Source organism: Entelurus aequoreus, linkage group LG09, assembly GCF_033978785.1.
Source record: "Entelurus aequoreus isolate RoL-2023_Sb linkage group LG09, RoL_Eaeq_v1.1, whole genome shotgun sequence".
In the NCBI taxonomy this organism is placed as follows: domain Eukaryota; kingdom Metazoa; phylum Chordata; class Actinopteri; order Syngnathiformes; family Syngnathidae; genus Entelurus; species Entelurus aequoreus.
In genome coordinates, this window is record NC_084739.1 from 72,160,058 (window position 1) to 72,180,649 (window position 20,592).

The 20,592-nt window shown below is 41.8% G+C and overlaps 1 protein-coding gene and 1 long non-coding RNA gene across 3 annotated transcripts in view; one reads left to right on the forward strand and one right to left on the reverse strand.

The window, feature by feature from the left end:
* Window positions 1-2,488: 2,488 nt before the first annotated feature.
* The window catches only part of LOC133657683 (uncharacterized), a 185,800-nt gene continuing 167,696 nt past the window's right edge, over window positions 2,489-20,592 (reverse strand). The window contains exons 3-5 of one of the 2 annotated variants that reach the window (XR_009827334.1): window positions 16,472-16,562; window positions 2,703-2,743; window positions 2,489-2,635 (exon numbers count right to left, since the gene is read on the reverse strand). This is a non-coding gene — a long non-coding RNA (uncharacterized LOC133657683). Of the gene's footprint in view, window positions 2,744-16,471; window positions 16,563-20,592 lie in introns of both variants that reach the window. The other variant, XR_009827333.1, reaches the window with a different exon arrangement.
* The window catches only part of cdh11 (cadherin 11, type 2, OB-cadherin (osteoblast)), a 242,862-nt gene continuing 233,510 nt past the window's right edge, over window positions 11,241-20,592 (forward strand). Inside the window, exon 1 of the mRNA XM_062059301.1 lies at window positions 11,241-11,437. The gene's annotated coding sequence lies outside the window, so the exon portion shown is untranslated. The remainder of the gene's footprint in view (window positions 11,438-20,592) is intronic.

Below are 20,592 nucleotides of genomic sequence, written 5' to 3' on the forward strand. Positions count from 1 at the left end.
AAAAGTTTGCATGTTAATGCTAGCATGCTAACAGATAGCATAAGTCACGTACCAAGTTATACGACTCTAAAGTTTATGGCTGTGAAATTAGCCAAGAAAGTTAGCATGCTAACATAAGCATGCTACTTTTATCAGGCTAACAGTTACAGTTATACGACTGACATTTACAGCTGCGAAATTAGCTAAAAAAAAAAAAGTTTGCATGTTAATGCTAGCATGCTAACAGATAGCATAAGTCACGCACCAAGTTATATGACTCTAAAGTTTATGGCTGTGAAATTAGCTAAGAAAGTTAGCATGCTAACATAAGCATGCTACTTTTATCAGGCTAACAGTTACAGTTATATGACTGACATTTACAGCTGCGAAATTAGCTAAAAAAAAAAAGTTTGCATGTTAATGCTAGCATGCTAACAGATAGTATAAGTCACGCACCAAGTTATATGACTCTAAAGTTTATGGCTGTGAAATGAGCCAAGAAAGTTAGCATGCTAACATAAGCATGCTACTTTTATCAGGCTAACAGTTACAGTTATACGACTGACATTTACAGCTGCGAAATTAGCTAAAAAAAAAAAAGTTTGCATGTTAATGCTAGCATGCTAACAGATAGCATAAGTCACGCACCAAGTTATATGACTCTAAAGTTTATGGCTGTGAAATTAGCCAAGAAAGTTAGCATGCTAACATAAGCATGCTACTTTTATCAGGCTAACAGTTACAGTTATATGACTGACATTTACAGCTGCGAAATTAGCTAAAAAAAAAAAGTTTGCATGTTAATGCTAGCATGCTAACAGATAGTATAAGTCACGCACCAAGTTATATGACTCTAAAGTTTATGGCTGTGAAATTAGCTAAGAATGTTAGCATGCTACTTTAATCAGGGTAACAGTTACAGTAATACAACTGAAATTTATGGCTGCGAAATTAGCTAAAAAATGTTGTTGCATGTTAATGCTAGCATGCTAACAGATAGCATAAGTCACGTTCCGAATTATATGACTCTAAAGTTTAGGGCTGTGACATTAGCTGAGAAAGTTAGCATGCTAATGTAAGCATGCTAGTTTTATCAGGCTAACAGTTACAGTTATACGACTGAGATCTACGGCTGCGAAATTAGCTAAAAAAAAATGTTGTATGTTAATGCTAGCATGCTAACAGATAGCATGAGTCACGTACCAAGTTATATGACTCTAAAGTTTATGGCTGTGAAATTAGCTAAGAAAGTTAGCATGCTAACGTAAGCATGCTAACTTTATCAGGCTAACAGTTACAGTTATACGACTGAGGTTTACGGCTGCGAAATTAGCTAAAAAAAAAAGGTTGCATGTTAATGCTAGCATGCTAACAGATAGCATAAGTCACGCACCAAGTTATATGACTCTAAAGTTTATGGCTGTGAAATTAGCTAAGAATGTTAGCATGCTACTTTAATCAGGGTAACAGTTACAGTAATACAACTGAAATTTATGGCTGCGAAATTAGCTAAAAAATGTTTTTGCATGTTAATGCTAGCATGCTAACAGATAGCATAAGTCACGTTCCGAATTATATGACTCTAAAGTTTAGGGCTGTGACATTAGCTGAGAAAGTTAGCATGCTAATGTAAGCATGCTAGTTTTATCAGGCTAACAGTTACAGTTATACGACTGAGATCTACGGCTGCGAAATTAGCTAAAAAAAAAAGTTGTATGTTAATGCTAGCATGCTAACAGATAGCATGAGTCACATACCGAGTTATATGACTCTAAAGTTTATGGCTGTGAAATTAGCTAAGAAAGTTAGCATGCTAACTTAAGCATGCTAACTTTATCAGACTAACAGTTACAGTTATACGACTGAGGTTTACGGCTGTGAAATTAGCTAAAAAAAAAGGTTGCATGTTAATGCTAGCATGCTAACAGATAGCATGAGTCACATTCCGAGTTATATGACTCTAAAGTTTATGGCTGTGAAATTAGCTAAGAAATTTAGCATGCCAACGTGAGCATGCTAACAGTTAGCATAAGTCACGTAGCGAGTTGTACGATTTTTGACACGATCTTGCGCTCGTTCCTAAACACATAACTGGACATCAAAAGATTCACTTTTTCAAAATAAAAGCAAAAGTGCATCCAATATTGATTTGTATACTTTCTGAACATTTTACTTTCCTTTTTTTTTGACGCACTGCCTTCAGAAGAGTCGGCCTCACGCTCGAGAGACGCCAAAACAAAAGCTTCGTATTTTTTCCGACACGTACGTAACCGAGAAACCGCCTGTAGGTTAGCCTTCTCGCCACTAGGGGGCGCACTGTGACCAATGACCAAGTCCTCCACCATGCTCTTATTTACCAGGACAAGAAAGGTGTCGCCGTAGCAATAACTAAAACTATAACTACTAAAAGTATCCGACGCGCTTGAAAAAGTAAACAGAATGCAAAAATGGTTGTGGCGTTGTTGGAGCAGCCGCTTGATGCTATTTGACAACATGGCCTTTATTTTAATCTCATTATGTCATCTGGTATCCAAAGTAATAAAGGGCCGGCTGGATGTCGTAACGAGCATGAGGATGGATGTGCGTTGCGCCTCATTATGATGATGTTTTTATTCCGCTTCTTACACCACCATGCAGGAATCTGCACCAGGGAGCTCTGTGTGACAGCGGGACTTCAAAATAAAAGACATTGTCACTTTTCATAAAGTCCCTGCATATCTCACCAGGTCCAGTCTCCATAGGGCAGGGGTGTCCAAAGCACATTCTAGAAATAATATTAAAGAAAATAATCATTAAAAAAGTGGAATAAGGTGAAATGTAACAACAAAAAGCTGTCATGTCAGCTGTTTTTTTTCTTCTTTAAAAATGTCAGAGCTCAAAAAATAATAATGAATCAAAATCAATGTTGTTATAAATGATTGACCTACGTTTGTATTTAAGGCTCCAATTACTTCACGTAGATTATTCCACTTTAAAAAATGGGGGTATAATATTGCATATTTTGTGTTTTTCCCGTGTAAAACTAAGTGTTTTACATTTGTGTAGCCCATCCATCCATCCATTTTCTACCGCTTATCCCTTATGGGGTCGCGGGGGGTGCTGGAGCCTATCTCAGCTACAATCGGGCGGAAGGCGGGGTACACCCTGGACAAGTCGCCACCTCATCGCAGGGCCAACACAGATAGACAGACAACATTCACACTCACATTCACACACTAGGGACCATTTAGTGTTGCCAATCAACCTATCCCCAGGTGCATGTCTTTGGAGGTGGGAGGAAGCCGGAGTACCCGGAGGGAACCCACGCAGTCACGGGGAGAACATGCAAACTCCACACAGAAAGACCCCGAGCGCAGGATCGAACCCAGGACCTTCGTATTGTGAGGCAGACGCACTAACCCCTCTGCCACCGTGCTGCCCATTTGTGTAGCCCTTGTCCTTTATAGTGGACATGTGTGTAGCCCTTGTCCTTTAAAGTGGACATTTGTGTAAAAGGTGTCCTGTACAGTGGACATTTGTGTAGCCGGTGTCCTCTACAGTGGACATTTGTGTAGCCGGTGTCCTCTACATTGGACATTTGTGTAGCCCTTGTCCTTTATAGTGGACATTTGTGTAGCCCTTGTCCTTTATAGCAGACATTAGTGTAAAAGGTGTCCTGTACAGTGGACATTTGTGTAGCCGGTGTCCTCTACAGTGGACATTTGTGTAGCCGGTGTCCTCTACATTGGACATTTGTGTAGCCCTTGTCCTTTATAGTGGACATTTGTGAAGTATGTGTCCTCTACAGTGGACATTTGTGGAGTATGTCTCCTCTATAGTGGACATTTGTGGAGCCAGCGCCCTTTATAGTGGACATGTGTGGAGTATGTGTCCTCTATAGAGGACATTTGTGTAGCAGGTGTCCTCTACAGTGGACATTTGTGTAGCCGGTGTCCTCTACATTGGACATTTGTGTAGCCCTTGTCCTTTATAGTGGACATTTGTGAAGTATGTGTCCTCTACAGTGGACATGTGTGGAGTATGTCTCCTCTATAGTGGACATTTTTGGAGCCAGCGCCCTTTATAGTGGACATGTGTGGACTATGTGTCCTCTATAGAGGACATTTGTGGAGTATGTGTCCTCTATAGAGGACATTTGTGTAGCAGGTGTCCTCTACAGTGGACATTTGTGTAGCCGGTGTCCTCTACATTGGACATTTGTGTAGCCCTTGTCCTTTATAGTGGACATTTGTGAAGTATGTGTCCTCTACAGTGGACATGTGTGGAGTATGTCTCCTCTATAGTGGACATTTGTGGAGCCAGCGCCCTTTATAGTGGACATGTGTGGACTATGTGTCCTCTATAGAGGACATTTGTGGAGTATGTGTCCTCTACAGTGGACATTTGTGGAGTATGTCTCCTCTATAGTGGACATTTGTGGAGCCAGCGCCCTTTATAGTGGACATGTGTGGAGTATGTGTCCTCTATAGAGGACATTTGTGGAGTATGTGTCCTCTACAGTGGACATTTGTGGAGTATGTGTCCCCTATAGAGGACATTTGTGGAGTATGTGTCCTCTACAGTGGACATTTGTGGATTATGTGTCCTCTACAGTGGATATTTGTGGAGTATGTGTCCTCTATAGTGGACATTTGTGGAGTATGCCTCCTCTATAGTGGACATTTGTGGAGCCAGCGCCCTTTATAGTGGACATGTGTGGAGTATGTGTCCTCTATAGAGGATATTTGTGGAGTATGTGTCCTCTACAGTGGACATTTGTGTAGCCGGTGTCCTCTACAGTGGACATTTGTGTAGCCGGTGTCCTCTACATTGGACATTTGTGTAGCCCTTGTCCTCTACAGTGGACATTTGTGGAGTATGTGTCCTCTATAGAGGACATTTGTGGAGTATGTGTCCTCTACAGTGGACATTTGTGGAGTATGTGTCCTCTATAGTAGACATTTGTGGAGTATGTCTCCTCTATAGTGGACATTTGTGGAGCCAGCGTCCTTTATAGTGGACATTTGTGGAGTATGTGTCCTCTACAGTGGACATTTGTGGAGCCAGCGCCCTTTATAGTGGACATGTGTGGAGTATGTGTCCTCTATAGAGGACATTTGTGGAGTATGCGTCCTCTACAGTGGACATTTGTGTAGCCGGTGTCCTCTACAGTGGACATTTGTGTAGCCGGTGTCCTCTACATTGGACATTTGTGTAGCCCTTGTCCTTTATAGTGGACATTTGTGAAGTAAGCGTCCTCTACAGTGGACATTTGTGGAGTATGTCTCCTCTATAGTGGACATTTGTGGAGTATGTCTCCTCTATAGTGGACATTTGTGGAGTATGTGTCCTCTACAGTGGACATTTGTGGAGTATGTGTCCTCTATAGAGGACATTTGTGGAGTATGTGTCCTCTACAGTGGACATTTGTGGAGTATGTGTCCTCTATAGTAGACATTTGTGGAGTATGTCTCCGCTATAGTGGACATTTGTGGAGTATGTGTCCTCTACAGTGGACATTTGTGGAGTATGTGTCCTCTATAGTGGACATTTGTGGAGTATGTGTCCTCTACAATGGACATTTGTGGATTATGTGTCCTCTACAGTGGACATTTGTGGAGTATGTGTCCTCTATAGTTGACATTTGTGGAGTATGTGTCCTCTACAATGGACATTTGTGGATTATGTGTCCTCTACAGTGGACATTTGTGGAGTATGTGTCCTCTATAGTGGACATTTGTGGAGTATGTCTCCTCTATAGTGGACATTTGTGGAGCCAGCGCCCTTTATAGTGGACATGTGTGGAGTATGTGTCCTCTATAGAGGACATTTGTGGAGTATGTGTCCTCTACAGTGGACATTTGTGTAGCCGGTGTCCTCTACAGTGGACATTTGTGTAGCCGGTGTCCTCTACATTGGACATTTGTGTAGCCCTTGTCCTTTATAGTGGACATTTGTGAAGTATGTGTCCTCTACAGTGGACATTTGTGGAGTATGTCTCCTCTATAGTGGACATTTGTGGAGTATGTCTCCTCTATAGTGGACATTTGTGGAGTATGTGTCCTCTACAGTGGACATTTGTGGAGTATGTGTCCTCTATAGAGGACATTTGTGGAGTATGTGTCCTCTACAATGGACATTTGTGGAGTATGTGTCCTCTATAGTAGACATTTGTGGAGTATGTCTCCTCTATAGTGGACATTTGTGGAGCCAGCGCCCTTTATAGTGGACATGTGTGGAGTATGTGTCCTCTATAGAGGACATTTGTGGAGTATGTGTCCTCTACAGTGGACATTTGTGGAGCCAGTGCCCTTTATAGTGGACATGTGTGGAGTATGTGTCCTCTATTGAGGACATTTGTGGAGTATGCGTCCTCTACAGTGGACATTTGTGGAGCCAGCGCCCTTTATAGTGGACATGTGTGGAGTATGTGTCCTCTATAGAGGACATTTGTGGAGTATGTGTCCTCTACAGTGGACATTTGTGTAGCTGGTGTCCTCTACAGTGGACATTTGTGTAGCCGGTGTCCTCTACATTGGACATTTGTGTAGCCCTTGTCCTTTATAGTGGACATTTGTGAAGTATGTGTCCTCTACAGTGGACATTTGTGGAGTATGTCTCCTCTATAGTGGACATTTGTGGAGTATGTCTCCTCTATAGTGGACATTTGTGGAGTATGTGTCCTCTACAGTGGACATTTGTGGATTATGTGTCCTCTATAGTGGACATTTGTGGAGTATTTGTCCTCTACAGTGGACATTTGTGGATTATGTGTCCTCTACAGTGGACATTTGTGGAATATGTGTCCTCTACAGTGGACATTTGTGTAGCCGGTGTCCTCTACAGTGGACATTTGTGTAGCCCTTGTCCTTTATAGTGGACATTTGTGAAGTATGTGTGCTCTACAGTGGACATTTGTGGAGGCAGCGCCCTCTATAGTGGACATGTGTGGAGTATGTGTCCTCTACAGTGGACATTTATGGAGTATGTGTCCTCTCCAGTGGACATTGGTGGAATATGTGTCCTCTACAGTGGACATTTGTGGAGTATTTGTCCTCTACAGTGGACATTTGTGTAGCCGGTGTCCTCTACAGTGGACATGTGTGTAGCCCTTGTCCTTTATAGTGGACATTTGTGAAGTATGTGTCCTCTACAGTGGACATTTGTGGAGTATGTGTCCTCTACAGTGGACCTTTGTGGAGTATTTGTCCTCTACAGTGGACATTTGTGGAGTATGTGTCTTCTACAGTGGACATTTGTGTAATATGTGTCCTCTACAGTGGACATTTGTGAAGTATGTGTCCTCTACAGTGGACATTTGTGGAGTATGTGTCCTCTACAGAGGACATTTGTGGAGTATGTGTCTTCTACAGTGGACATTTGTGGAATATGTGTCCTCTACAGTGGACATTTGTGCAGTATGTGTCCTCTACAGTGGACATGTGTGGAGTATGTCTCCTCTATAGTGAACATTTGTGTAGCCGGTGTCCTCTACAGTGGACATTTATGGAGTATGTGTCCTCTACAGTGGACATTGGTGGAATATGTGTCCTCTACAGTGGACATTTGTGGAGTATGTGTCCTCTAAAGTGGACATTTGTGTAGCCCAGGGGTCACCAACCTTTTTGAAACCAAGGGCTACTTCTTGGGTACTGATTAATGCGAAGGGCTACCAGTTTGATACACACTTAAATAAATTGCCAGAAATAGCCAATTTGCTCAATTTACCTTTAACTCTATGTTATTATTAATAATTAATGATATTTACACTTAATTGAACGGTTTAAAAGAGGAGAAAACACGAAAAAAATTACAATTAAATTTTTAAACATAGTTTATCTTCAATTTCGACACTTTAAAATTCAAAATTCAACCGAAAAAAAGAAGAGAAAAACTAGCTAATTCAAATCTTTTTGAAAAAATTTAAAAAAAGAATTTATGGAACATCATTAGTAATTTTTCCTGATTAAGATTCATTTTAGAATTTTGATGACATATTTTAAATAGGTTAAAATCCAATCTGCACTTTGTTAGAATATATAACAAATTGGACCAAGCTATATTTCTAACAAAGACAAATCATTATTTCTTCTAGATTTTCCAGAACAAAAATTTTAAAAGAAATTCAAAAGACTTTGAAATAAGATTTAAATTTGATTCTACAGATTTTCAAGAATAGTTTTTTTTGAATTTTAATCATAATAAGTTTGAAGAAATATTTCACAAATATTCTTCGTCGAAAAATCAGAAGCTAAAATGAAGAATTAAATTAAAATGTATTTTTTATTCTTTACAATAAAAAAAAAAAATTTACTTTAACATTGATTTAAATTGTCAGGAAAGAAGAGGAAGGAATTTAAAAGGTAAAAAGGTATATGTGTTTAAAAATCCTAAAATCATTTTTAAGGTTGTATTTTTTCTCTAAAATTGTCTTTCTGAAAGTTATAAGAAGCAAAGTAAAAAAATTAATGAATTTATTTAAACAAGTGAAGACCAAGTCTTTAAAATATTTTCTTGGATTTTCAAATTCTATTTGAGTTTTGTCTCTCTTAGAATTAAAAATGTCGAGCAAAGCGAGACCAGCTTGCTAGTAAATAAATACAATTTAAAAAATAGAGGCAGCTCACTGGTAAGTGCTGCTATTTGAGCTATTTTTAGAACAGGCCAGCGGGCTACTCATCTGGTCCTTACGGGCTACCTGGTGCCCGCGGGCACCGCGTTGGTGACCTCTGGTGTAGCCGGTGTCCTCTACAGTGGACATTTGTGTAGCCCGTGTCCTTTATAGTGGACATTTGTGAAGTATGTGTCCTCTACAGTGGACATTTGTGGAGTATGGATCCTCTACAGTGGACATTTGTGGAGTATTTGTCCTCTACAGTGGACATTTGTGAAGTATGTGTCCTCTACAGTGGACATTTGTGGAGTATTTGTCCTCTACAGTGGACATTTGTGGAGTATGTCTCCTCTATAGTGAACATTTGTGTAGCCGGTGTCCTCTACAGTGGACATTTGTGTAGCCCTTGTCCTTTATAGTGGACATTTGTGAAGCATGTGTCCTCTACAGTGGACATTTGTGGAGTATGGGTCCTCTACAGTGGACATGTGTGGAGTATTTGTCCTCTACAGTGGACATTTGTGAAGTATGTGTCCTCTACAGTGGACATTTGTGGAGTATGGGTCCTCTACAGTGGACATGTGTGGAGTATGTGTCCTCTACAGTGGACATTTGTGGAGTATGTGTCCTCTACAGTGGACATTTGTGGAGTATTTGTCCTCTACAGTGGACATGTGTGGAGTATTTGTCCTCTACAGTGGACATTTGTGAAGTACGTGTCCTCTACAGTGGACATTTGTGGAGAATGTCTCCTCTATAGTGAACATTTGTGTAGCCGGTGTCCTCTACAGTGGACATTTGTGTAGCCCTTGTCCTTTATAGTGGACATTTGTGAAGTATGTGTCCTCTACAGTGGACATTTGTGGAGTATGGGTCCTCTACAGTGGACATTTGTGGAGTATTTGTCCTCTACAGTGGACATTTGTGAAGTATGTGTCCTCTACAGTGGACATTTGTGGAGTACGTGTCCTCTACAGTGGACATTTGTGGAGTATGTCTCCTCTATAGTGAACATTTGTGTAGCCGGTGTCCTCTACAGTGGACATTTGTGTAGCCCTTGTCCTTTATAGTGGACATTTGTGAAGTATGTGTCCTCTACAGTGGACATTTGTGGAGTATGGGTCCTCTACAGTGGACATGTGTGGAGTATGTGTCCTCTACAGTGGACATTTGTGGAGTATTTGTCCTCTACAGTGGACATTTGTGGAGTATGTCTCCTCTATAGTGAACATTTGTGTAGCCGGTGTCCTCTACAGTGGACATTTGTGTAGCCCTTGTCCTTTATAGTGGACATTTGTGAAGTATGTGTCCTCTACAGTGGACATTTGTGGAGTATGAGTCCTCTACAGTGGACATGTGTGGAGTATTTGTCCTCTACAGTGGACATTTGTGAAGTATGTGTCCTCTACAGTGGACATTTGGATAGTATGTGTCCTCTACAGTGGACATTTGTGGAGTATTTGTCCTCTACAGTGGACATTTGTGAAGTATGTGTCCTCTACAGTGGACATTTGTGAAGTACGTGTCCTCTACAGCGGACATTTGTGGAGTATGTGTCCTCTATAGTGAACATTTGTGTAGCCGGTGTCCTCTACAGTGGACATTTGTGTAGCCCTTGTCCTTTATAGTGGACATTTGTGAAGTATGTGTCCTCTACAGTGGACATTTGTGGAGTATGGGTCCTCTACAGTGGACATGTGTGGAGTATTTGTCCTCTACAGTGGACATTTGTGAAGTATGTGTCCTCTACAGTGGACATTTGTGGAATATTTGTCGTCTACAGTGGACATTTTTGAAGTACGTGTCCTCTACAGTGGACATTTGTGGAGTATGTCTCCTCTATAGTAAACATTTGTGTAGCCGGTGTCCTCTACAGTGGACATTTGTGGAGTATGGGTCCTCTACAGTGGACATTCGTGGAGTATTTGTCCTCTACAGTGGACATTTGTGAAGTATGTGTCCTCTACAGTGGACATTTGTGGAGTATTTGTCCTCTACAGTGGACACTTGTGAAGTACGTGTCCTCTACAGTGGACATTTGTGGAGTATGTCTCCTCTACAGTGGACATTTGTGTAGCCCTTGTCCTTTATATATATATATATATATATATATATATATATATATATATATATATATATATATATATATATATATATATATATATATATATATATATATATATATATATATATATATATATATATATATATATATATACATATAATAGAATGTTGTGTATATGTGTATAGTTAAAAATATAACTATATATGAATATAATAGAATAATATTTATATGTGTATAGTTGAAAATATAACTATATATTAATATACTACAATAATATGTATATTTGTATAGTTGAAAATATAACTATATATGAATATAGTAGATTGATAAATATATATATGTATAGTTGAAAATATAAATATATATGAATATAATAGAATAATTAATATGTATATATGTATAGTTGAAAATAGAACTATATAATAGAATGCTAAATATATATTTGTATAGTTGCATGACTGGGGTGATTAAATGTGCAGAGAAGAGCCAACTTCCCCTCTTCTGCTCCTCCCTCTGTCTCTCTTTTCACGCCCCCTCCCTCCCTCTCTCTCTCCCTCTCTCTCGTCGGGGGGACGGACTCGTCATTGACGGCAACATCTCCAGACGGCAGCCAGGAGGAGCGAGAAGGATGCTGCGCTGACATCGCTCCTCTGCTCTCAACCACCTGGACTCTCCACTGGATCTTCTCTGCTTGTGGACTGTGGATCTTCTCACACCTGGCTAGTGTTTTCCTTTTGGCTATTTTCTCACCGGGAGGATTTTTTTATTTTTTTTTGGTGGAGCGCCCTGGACTCTTGGAGGTAAGCAGCACTTGGTGGTGTGGAATGGTCCTGGGTCCTTGGTGACTATTGAGAGGATGACATCAGGAGACAGATGGAGCCTAATTGTCTCGCAGAGGCGAGTGTGTGTGTGAGTGTGTGTGAGTGTGTGTGAGTGAGTGTGTGTGTGCAACTTTCCCCCCCTCCCCAATATCCTCCATGAGAACCGGTGTCCTCTGCAGTGGACGTTTGTCTCGTGCACCCCAGTGTTCTCCGGTGAGGAACGTAGCAGAACCATCCCTTCTGGGGAGGTTCTTGATGAAAGGTGCAATTGTTGCACAGGGTGAAGCGGCGAAAGATGGAGGACGGGGGTCTCCTCCTCCACGCTGGAGATGCTTTCTGCAGCTGTAGACGTCCTGAGGGAAGCATCTCGCCAACAATACTTCATGTCAAACTCCTGCGGTTACCTCAAGGAAAAAAAAGGAGGAAAAAAAAAAGGAAAAAAGGAGGGGTGCTGTGAGTAATTACTAGGCACGGGCTTTTATTTTGGTGAGCTGCTTGTGGTTTTGCTCCTTTTTATGTTTGCCTTCTTCAAAGTTGCAGTCGTGGCTTTTCTCCCTCCTTGCGTGCACATTTCATCACTTCATGACCTCGCTCTCCTCTCTGCTTGACTCCTCTTCCTTAGGAGGGAAAAGACAGGTTTTTTGGGTTTTTTTTGGGGGGGGCACTTGTGTTGGTTGAACACCAAGCTCTGTTGTGCTGGAAGTCATTGTTGATGTCGTGTGTGTGTGTGTGTCTGTGTGTGTGTGTGTGTCTGCGAGCGCGCCGCACTAAACGCAGCTTCTGCTTGGATTCAGTTGTGATGCGCCCAAATCTGCAAGCTGCTGCTCGCTGGCGACAAAATCCACACACACATTGTGGTTTTATGCGAGCTCCCTCTAGCAGGGATGTTCATCTCGGGAAGCTGCACTTTCTGATCGTGTTGTTCAATCCATACCAATATAGATCCTCCTGGAGGGCCATTGTCCTCTGGAGTGGACATTTGTGTCCTCTACAGGCAACATGTACGTCGCCGGTGTGCTCTACAGTGGACATTTGTGTAGCCCTTGTCCTTTATAGTGGACATTTGTGTAGCCTGTGTCCTCTACAGTGGACATTTGTGTAGCCCTTGTCCTTTATAGTGGACATTTGTGTAGCCTGTGTCCTCTACAGTGGACATTTGTGTAGCCCTTGTCCTTTATAGTGGATATTTGTGTAGCCTGTGTCCTCTACAGTGGACATTTGTGTAGCCCTTGTCCTTTATAGTGGACATTTGTGTAGCCTGTGTCCTCTACAGTGGACATTTGTGTAGCCTGTGTCCTCTACAGTGGACATTTGTGGGGACCGTGTCCGTTAAAGTGGACATTTGTCGAGACAATGTCCTCTATAGCGGACATTTGTGTAGCCAGTGTGCTCTACAGTGGACATTTGTGTAGCTCTTGTCCTTTATAGTGGACATTTGTGTAGCCTGTGTCCTCTACAGTGGACATTTGTGGGGACCGTGTCCGTTAAAGTGGACATTTGTCGAGACAATGTCCTCTATAGCGGACATTTGTGAAGCCAGTGTGCTCTACAGTGGACATTTGTGTAGCCCTGGTCCTTTATAGTGGACATTTGTGTAGCCTGTGTCCTCTACAGTGGACATTTGTGGGGACCGTGTCCGTTAAAGTGAACATTTGTCGAGACAATGTCCTCTATAGCGGACATTTGTGTAACCAGTGTGCTCTACAGTGGACAATTGTGTAGCCCTGGTCCTTTATAGTGGACATTTGTGTAGCCTGTGTCCTCTACAGTGGACATTTGTGTACTCTGTGTCCTCTACAGTGGACATTTGTGGGGACCGTGTCCGTTAAAGTGGACATTTGTCGAGACAATGTCCTCTATAGCGGACATTTGTGTAGCCAGTGGGCTCTACAGTGGACATTTGTGTAGCCCTGGTCCTTTATAGTGGACATTTGTGTAGCCTGTGTCCTCTACAGTGGACATTTGTGTACTCTGTGTCCTCTACAGTGGACATTTGTGGGGACCGTGTCCGTTAAAGTGGACATTTGTCGAGACAATGTCCTCTATAGCGGACATTTGTGTAGCCAGTGTGCTCTACAGTGGACATTTGTGTAGCCTGTGTCCTCTACAGTGGACATTTGTGTACTCTGTGTCCTCTACAGTGGACATTTGTGGGGACCGTGTCCTTTGAAGTGGACATTTGTTGAGACAATGTCCTTTAAAGTGTCTCGCTAGTGTTCTCTACAGGCAACATGTACGTCGCCGTGTGCTCTACAGTGGACATTTGTGTAGCCCTTGTCCTTTATAGTGGACATGTGTGTAGCCTGTGTCCTCTACAGTGGACAGTTGTGTACCCGGTGTCCTCTACAGTGGACATTTGTGAAGCCAGTGCCCTCTATAGTGGACATTTGTGGAGTATGTGTCCTCTACAGTGGACATTTGTGGAGTGTGTGTCCTCTACAGTGGACATTTGTGGAGTATGTGTCCTCTACAGTGGACATTTGTGGAGTATGTGTCCTCTACAGTGGACATTTGTGGAGTATGTGTCCTCTACAGTGGACATTTGTGGAGTATGTGTCCTCTACAGTGGACATTTGTGGAGTATGTGTCCTCTATAGTGGACATTTGTGGAGTATGTGTCCTTTACAGTGGACATTTGTGGAGCTAGCGTCCTCTACAGTGGACATTTGTGGAGCTAGCATCCTCTATAGTTGACATTTGTGGAGCCTGTGTCCTCTACAGTGGACATTTGTGTACCCAGTGTCCTCTACAGTGGACAGTTGTTCACCCGGTGTCCTCTACAGTGGACATTTGTGAAGCCAGTGCCCTCTATAGTGGACATTTGTGGAGTATGTGTCCTCTACAGTGGACATTTGTGGAGTATGTGTCCTCTACAGAGGACATTTGTGTAGCCTGTGTCCTCTACATTTGTGTAGACAGTGTCCTCTATAGCGGACATTTGTGTAGCCGGTGTCCTATACAGTGGACATTTGTGTAGCCGGTGTCCTATACAGTGGACATTTGTGTAGCCGGTGTCCTCTACAGTGGACATTTGTGTAGCTCTTGTCCTTTATAGTGGATATTTGTGAAGTATGTGTCTTCTACAGTGGACATTTGTGGAGAATTTGTCCTCTACAGTGGACATTTGTGGAGTATGTGTCCTCTACAGTGGACATTTGTGGAGAATTTGTCCTCTACAGTGGACATTTGTGGAGTATGTGTCCTCTACAGTGGACATTTGTGGAGCTAGCGTCCTCTACAGTGGACATTTGTGGAGCTAGCATCCTCTATAGTTGACATTTGTGGAGCCTGTGTCCTCTATAGTGGACATTTGTTTACCCAGTGTCCTCTACAGTGGACAGTTGTTCACCCGGTGTCCTCTACAGTGGACATTTGTGAAGCCAGTGCCCTCTATAGTGGACATTTGTGGAGTATGTGTCCTCTACAGTGGACATTTGTGGAGTATGTGTCCTCTACAGAGGACATTTGTGTAGCCTGTGTCCTCTACATTTGTGTAGACAGTGTCCTCTATAGCGGACATTTGTGTAGCCGGTGTCCTATACAGTGGACATTTGTGTAGCCGGTGTCCTCTACAGTGGACATTTGTGTAGCTCTTGTCCTTTATAGTGGATATTTGTGAAGTATGTGTCTTCTACAGTGGACATTTGTGGAGAATTTGTCCTCTACAGTGGACATTTGTGGAGTATGTGTCCTCTACAGTGGACATTTGTGTAGCCTGTGTCCTCTACATTTGTGTAGACAGTGTCCTTTATAGCGGACATTTGTGTAGCTGGTGTCCTATACAGTGGACATTTGTGTAGCCCTTGTCCTTTATAGTGGATATTTGTGAAGTATGTGTCCTTTACAGTGGACATTTGTGGAGAATTTGTCCTCTACAGTGGACATTTGTGGAGAATTTGTCCTCTACAGTGGACATTTGTGTAGCCCTTGTCCTTTATAGTGGATATTTGTGAAGTATGTGTCCTTTACAGTGGACATTTGTGGACAATTTTTCCTCTACAGTGGACATTTGTGGAGAATTTGTCCTCTACAGTGGACATTTGTGGAGAATTTGTCCTCTACAGTGGACATTTGTGGAGTATGTGTCCTCTACAGTGGACATTTGTGGAGTATGTGTCCTCTACAGTGGACATTGTGGAGCTAGCGTCCTCTGTAGTGGACACGCGCCAAGGTGTGAAATACGTAAGATGAAATCGGCCACAGAGAAATGTCCACTACAGAGGACACTGGCTCTCACTTTTGCACGGGGCCATACCCAAATCCAGCAATTAGACACCCCCCCCCCCCCCCATCCCCCCAAGCTCCAGCCCCTCCCTCTCCTCTTTGAGGTCTTCTCCGCTGACACTTGGTACTTTCCACTGCGAAAGCGGCGCAGCTGAAGACTCGTTCAAAGATGGCGTCTAGTGCGCTTCCTCCAAGCCCCGCCCACTGGAGCCACTTGAAAGTGGCCGCGTGAGCTTTGAGGAGGACGAGCGCTTCATTTATAACGCCGTGATCGCCGTATTTATATTTCAACGGGCGCCAGCTGCCGCTCCTCACCGGGAGAGAGCGAGAGGTTCCGGTGAGGGAGAGGAGGGCGAGGCGGAGGCGGAGGCGGAGGCAAAGGCGGAGGAGTCATTCCGCGCGCGACAACAGAGGGAGCTGTTGGCCTTCGCTGCAGCACAACATCTGCACTTTCATTTTCTCCCCCGTCTTACCTAAAAGCTGCTGCTCCTCCCCGGAGGGCTGCACTCAGAGATGGAGGTCCTCGGTCTCCCCGGGGACACCAGATTTAATCTGACACACAAGTCCAGCCTGCACAAGACCGGCTTCTGTTCCCTCCTAGACTGAGAGGGGGGGGGAGGGAACACAAGGGGGACTTCTACCTTTTTGCCCTCGTGACACATTCTTCAACCTGTCTCTCTCGCTCTCGTCCACACTTTGTCCCTTTCCCTCAATGAAGACATGTAATAATCGTCTTGATTATGAGAGGAATCAGACGGGAGTGTGAGGTGTGGAATGAGTGGCGCTGACCTGCGGTCCTGGAACACCACCCTGACGCCTCGGTCTGCTCCTGATCCCAAGTCCCTTCTGGTGTGGTCTGGAAGTCCATTTAGGTGTGGACCTGGAAGCAAACACCCCACTTTTAATCCCGGGCTTCCCCGACACAACAGGAGAGTCACAGCATTGCACCTCAGTCAAAATCTTGGCTGAATGATAATGTCGCGTAAAGTATCGATACTTCGATACCAAGTCGATGAAAATGCACAACTAATACTTTAATACCTGCTTTTTGCAGTATCGTCAGTACCGAATACTGTACAACACTTTAATGAGTAAGGGTACAAATCTTTGTAGCTATATTTAGCGAGTAGAGGTACATATTTGTAGCTATATTTAGTGAGTAGGGGTACATATTTGTAGCTATATTTAGTGAGTATGGGTACATGTTTGTAGCTATATTTAGTGAGTAAAAGTACATATTTGTAGCTATATTTAGTGAGTAGAGGTACATATTTGTAGCTATATTTAGTGAGTAGACGTACATATTTGTAGCTATATTTAGTGAGTAGGAGTACATATTTGTAGCTATATTTAGTGAGTAGAAGTACATATTTGTAGCTATATTTAGTGAGTAGAGGTACATATTTGTAGCTATATTTAGTGAGTAGAAGTACATATTTGTAGCTATATTTAGTGAGTAGAGGTACATATTTGTAGCTATATTTAGTGAGTAGAGGTACATATTTGTAACTATATTTAGTGAGTAGAAGTACATATTTGTAGCTATATTTAGTGAGTAGAGGTACATATTTGTAGCTATATTTAGTGAGTAGACGTACATATTTGTAGCTATATTTAGTGAGTAGACGTACATATTTGTAGCTATATATAGTGAGTAGAAATACATATTTGTAGCTATATTTATGAGTAGGGGTACATATTTGTAACTATATTAAGCAAGTAGGGGTACATATTTGTAGCTATATTTAGTGAGTAGGGGTACATATTTGTAGCTATATTTAGCGAGTAGGGGTACATATTTGTAGCTATATTTAGCAAGTAGAAGTACATATTTGTAGCTATATTTAGCGAGTAGGGGTACATATTTGTAGCTATATTTAGTGAGTAGAAGTACATATTTGTAGCTATATTTAGTGAGTAGAGGTACATATTTGTAGCTATATTTAGTGAGTAGAGGTACATATTTGTAACTATATTTAGTGAGTAGAAGTACATATTTGTAGCTATATTTAGTGAGTAGAGGTACATATTTGTAGCTATATTTAGTGAGTAGACGTACATATTTGTAGCTATATATAGTGAGTAGAAATACATATTTGTAGCTATATTTATGAGTAGGGGTACATATTTGTAACTATATTAAGCAAGTAGGGGTACATATTTGTAGCTATATTTAGTGAGTAGGGGTACATATTTGTAGCTATATTTAGCGAGTAGGGGTACATATTTGTAGCTATATTTAGTGAGTAGAAGTACATATTTGTAGCTATATTTAGTGAGTAGAGGTACATATTTGTAGCTATATTTAGTGAGTAGACGTACATATTTGTAGCTATATATAGTGAGTAGAAATACATATTTGTAGCTATATTTAGTGAGTAGGGGTACATATTTGTAGCTATATTTAGCGAGTAGGGGTACATATTTGTAGCTATATTTAGCAAGTAGAAGTACATATTTGTAGCTATATTTAGCAAGTAGGGGTACATATTTGTAGCTATATTTAGCGAGTAGGGGTACATATTTGTAGCTATATTTAGTGAGTAGAAGTACATATTTGTTGCTATATTTAGTGAGTAGAGGTACATATTTGTTGCTATATTTAGTGAGTAGAGGTACATATTTGTAGCTATATTTAGTGAGTAAAAGTACATATTTGTAGCTATATTTAGCGAGTAGGGGTACATATTTGTTGCTATATTTAGTGAGTAGAGGTACATATTTGTTGCTATATTTAGTGAGTAGAGGTACATATTTGTAGCTATATTTAGTGAGTAAAAGTACATATTTGTAGCTATATTTAGCAAGTAGAAGTACATATTTGTAGCTATATTTAGCAAGTAGAGGTACATATTTGTAACTATATTTATTGAGTAGGGGTACATATTTGTAGCTATATTTAGCAAGTAGAAGTACATATTTGTAACTATATTTAGTGAGTAGGGGTACGTATTTGTAGCTATATTTAGCGAGTTGTAATGCACTTTGCCACCACTTGTGGCAGTAATGACAACAACAAACAGGATCAATCTGGAGCTGAAGTCACAGAGAAGTTTCTTAAGCGCCAAAAATATGACTAAAGTGGTGAAGCTGTATTTTTATTTGCACTTTAATTGTATTGATAGTTTAGTAAAAAACATATTTACTATTCTTTTTTTATTTTTATTTTTTTATTGTGTGTAGCTGTGTTTATATTTACTTATGTTTTCTAATCAGCCTGGCCTAAGCCTAAGGTTTACATGTTCAAGAAATAACAGTCAGAGAGATTTTTTGAGTTAATTCCCGGCCAAATGACGACATCTCTTATTACGTACTGCGGCTTTAAGCGCCGCTATTATTGCGATTGTGCTTTTTGGCGGGTGTTCTAACGAGGTAATGTCAGGGTCAGACTATTACACACTATTGCTTTAAGTGCAACGAGGTTGACCCACCACACTGGAGCGGGTGGTCTGGGGGTCACCGTGGTTACAGCGGAGATGTCCGAGTTAGCGACACTATTGAGAGGCGTGAGGATGACATATCGCAGCTTTAAGTGGCGTGGAAGGGCTGGTACTGGAAGTCGCTACGGTGACGAGCTAATAGGCTACTTGTAGCATCCCGTTGTGCAGGACAAACTGGTACTCGGGTTGTCCCGATATCAACATCTTGGTACCGATACCGAAATATATTTCGATATTTTTTTTAATAAAAAGGGATGTCATTTATTGGCTTTATTTTTGCAGAAAATATGATAAAAAAAATATCAATGTAATCAGTGTCGTATCATCGTTACAATGAATATCTGTGTAGATCCACCCATTTGTTTACATTGTCACACGCACACACGAGGTGTGGCGAAATTATTCTCTGCATTTCACCCATCACCCTTGATCACCCCCTGGGAGGTGAGGGGAGCAGTGAGCAGCAGCGGTGGCCGCGCCCGGGAATAATTGTTTTGGTCATTTCAATTAAATTATTGGTAACTTTAACTTAACATTGAGGAGCGCTAGTTTGCTGTTAGCGGTGAGCTATTGTTTAGCTATTCCTCACCCTGCAGGGATGATACTTGAAAGAAACATTATTGGTCGCCACGGCGACGGTGATTAGTGATTTACGAAGGAGCTGAAACACGACAGAAGGACAGTAGCCGCTAGCTGGCTTTGTTTGCAAGAACGCAAAGGGGCGCGTCGGTGATTATAGCTCCACCTTTATCGTTAGTTTTGAATCGTCTGTCTTTGCACCGTTTCTGCTTGCAAGCGCTCCGTGTGTGTGTTGACTCACGCGCCTCTCGGCTCATACTACCAGCATCGTCACCACCATTAGAAATAACCGTTAATCATAACATTTTGTGTGAGTGTGTGTGTGTGTGTGTGTGTGTGTGTGTGTGTGTGTGTGTGTGTGTGTGTGTGTGTGTGTGTGTGTGTGTGCGTGTGTGTGTAGCCGCGATCGATGTTAATTCGGGATTAAGGAGCGAAGTCATCGATTAGGCTATTGATGATCAGAAGGCAGCGTGGACGGCCTTATTGAGGGGGCGAGAATGGGAATTGATTAGCTCAGATAGGGAGCAGTATTGATTCGAGAGTGTGTGTGTGTGTGTGTGTGTGTGTGTGTGTGTGTGTGTGTGTGTGTGTGTGTGTGTGTGTGTGTGTGTGTGTGTGTGTGTGTGTGTACTAACGTCTCTACTGTGAGGACATTTGTCTCCAGGTGGACATTTTAGGCTGAAGCCCAGAACACTGAACGGGCAGGTTAGTCAGATGGTCGGCGGTAGGGGAGGATAAAAAAAAAAAAAAACATCTAAAAAGATTCTAATTTTTGGAAGATCAGTATTAAAAAAAAAAAAAATTGTTTCATAAGAATCAATATTTTGAAATACGTTTTCTAGGCCATCTCCATGCAACCAGAATCACAATTCTTAATCATCCTGACTCGAA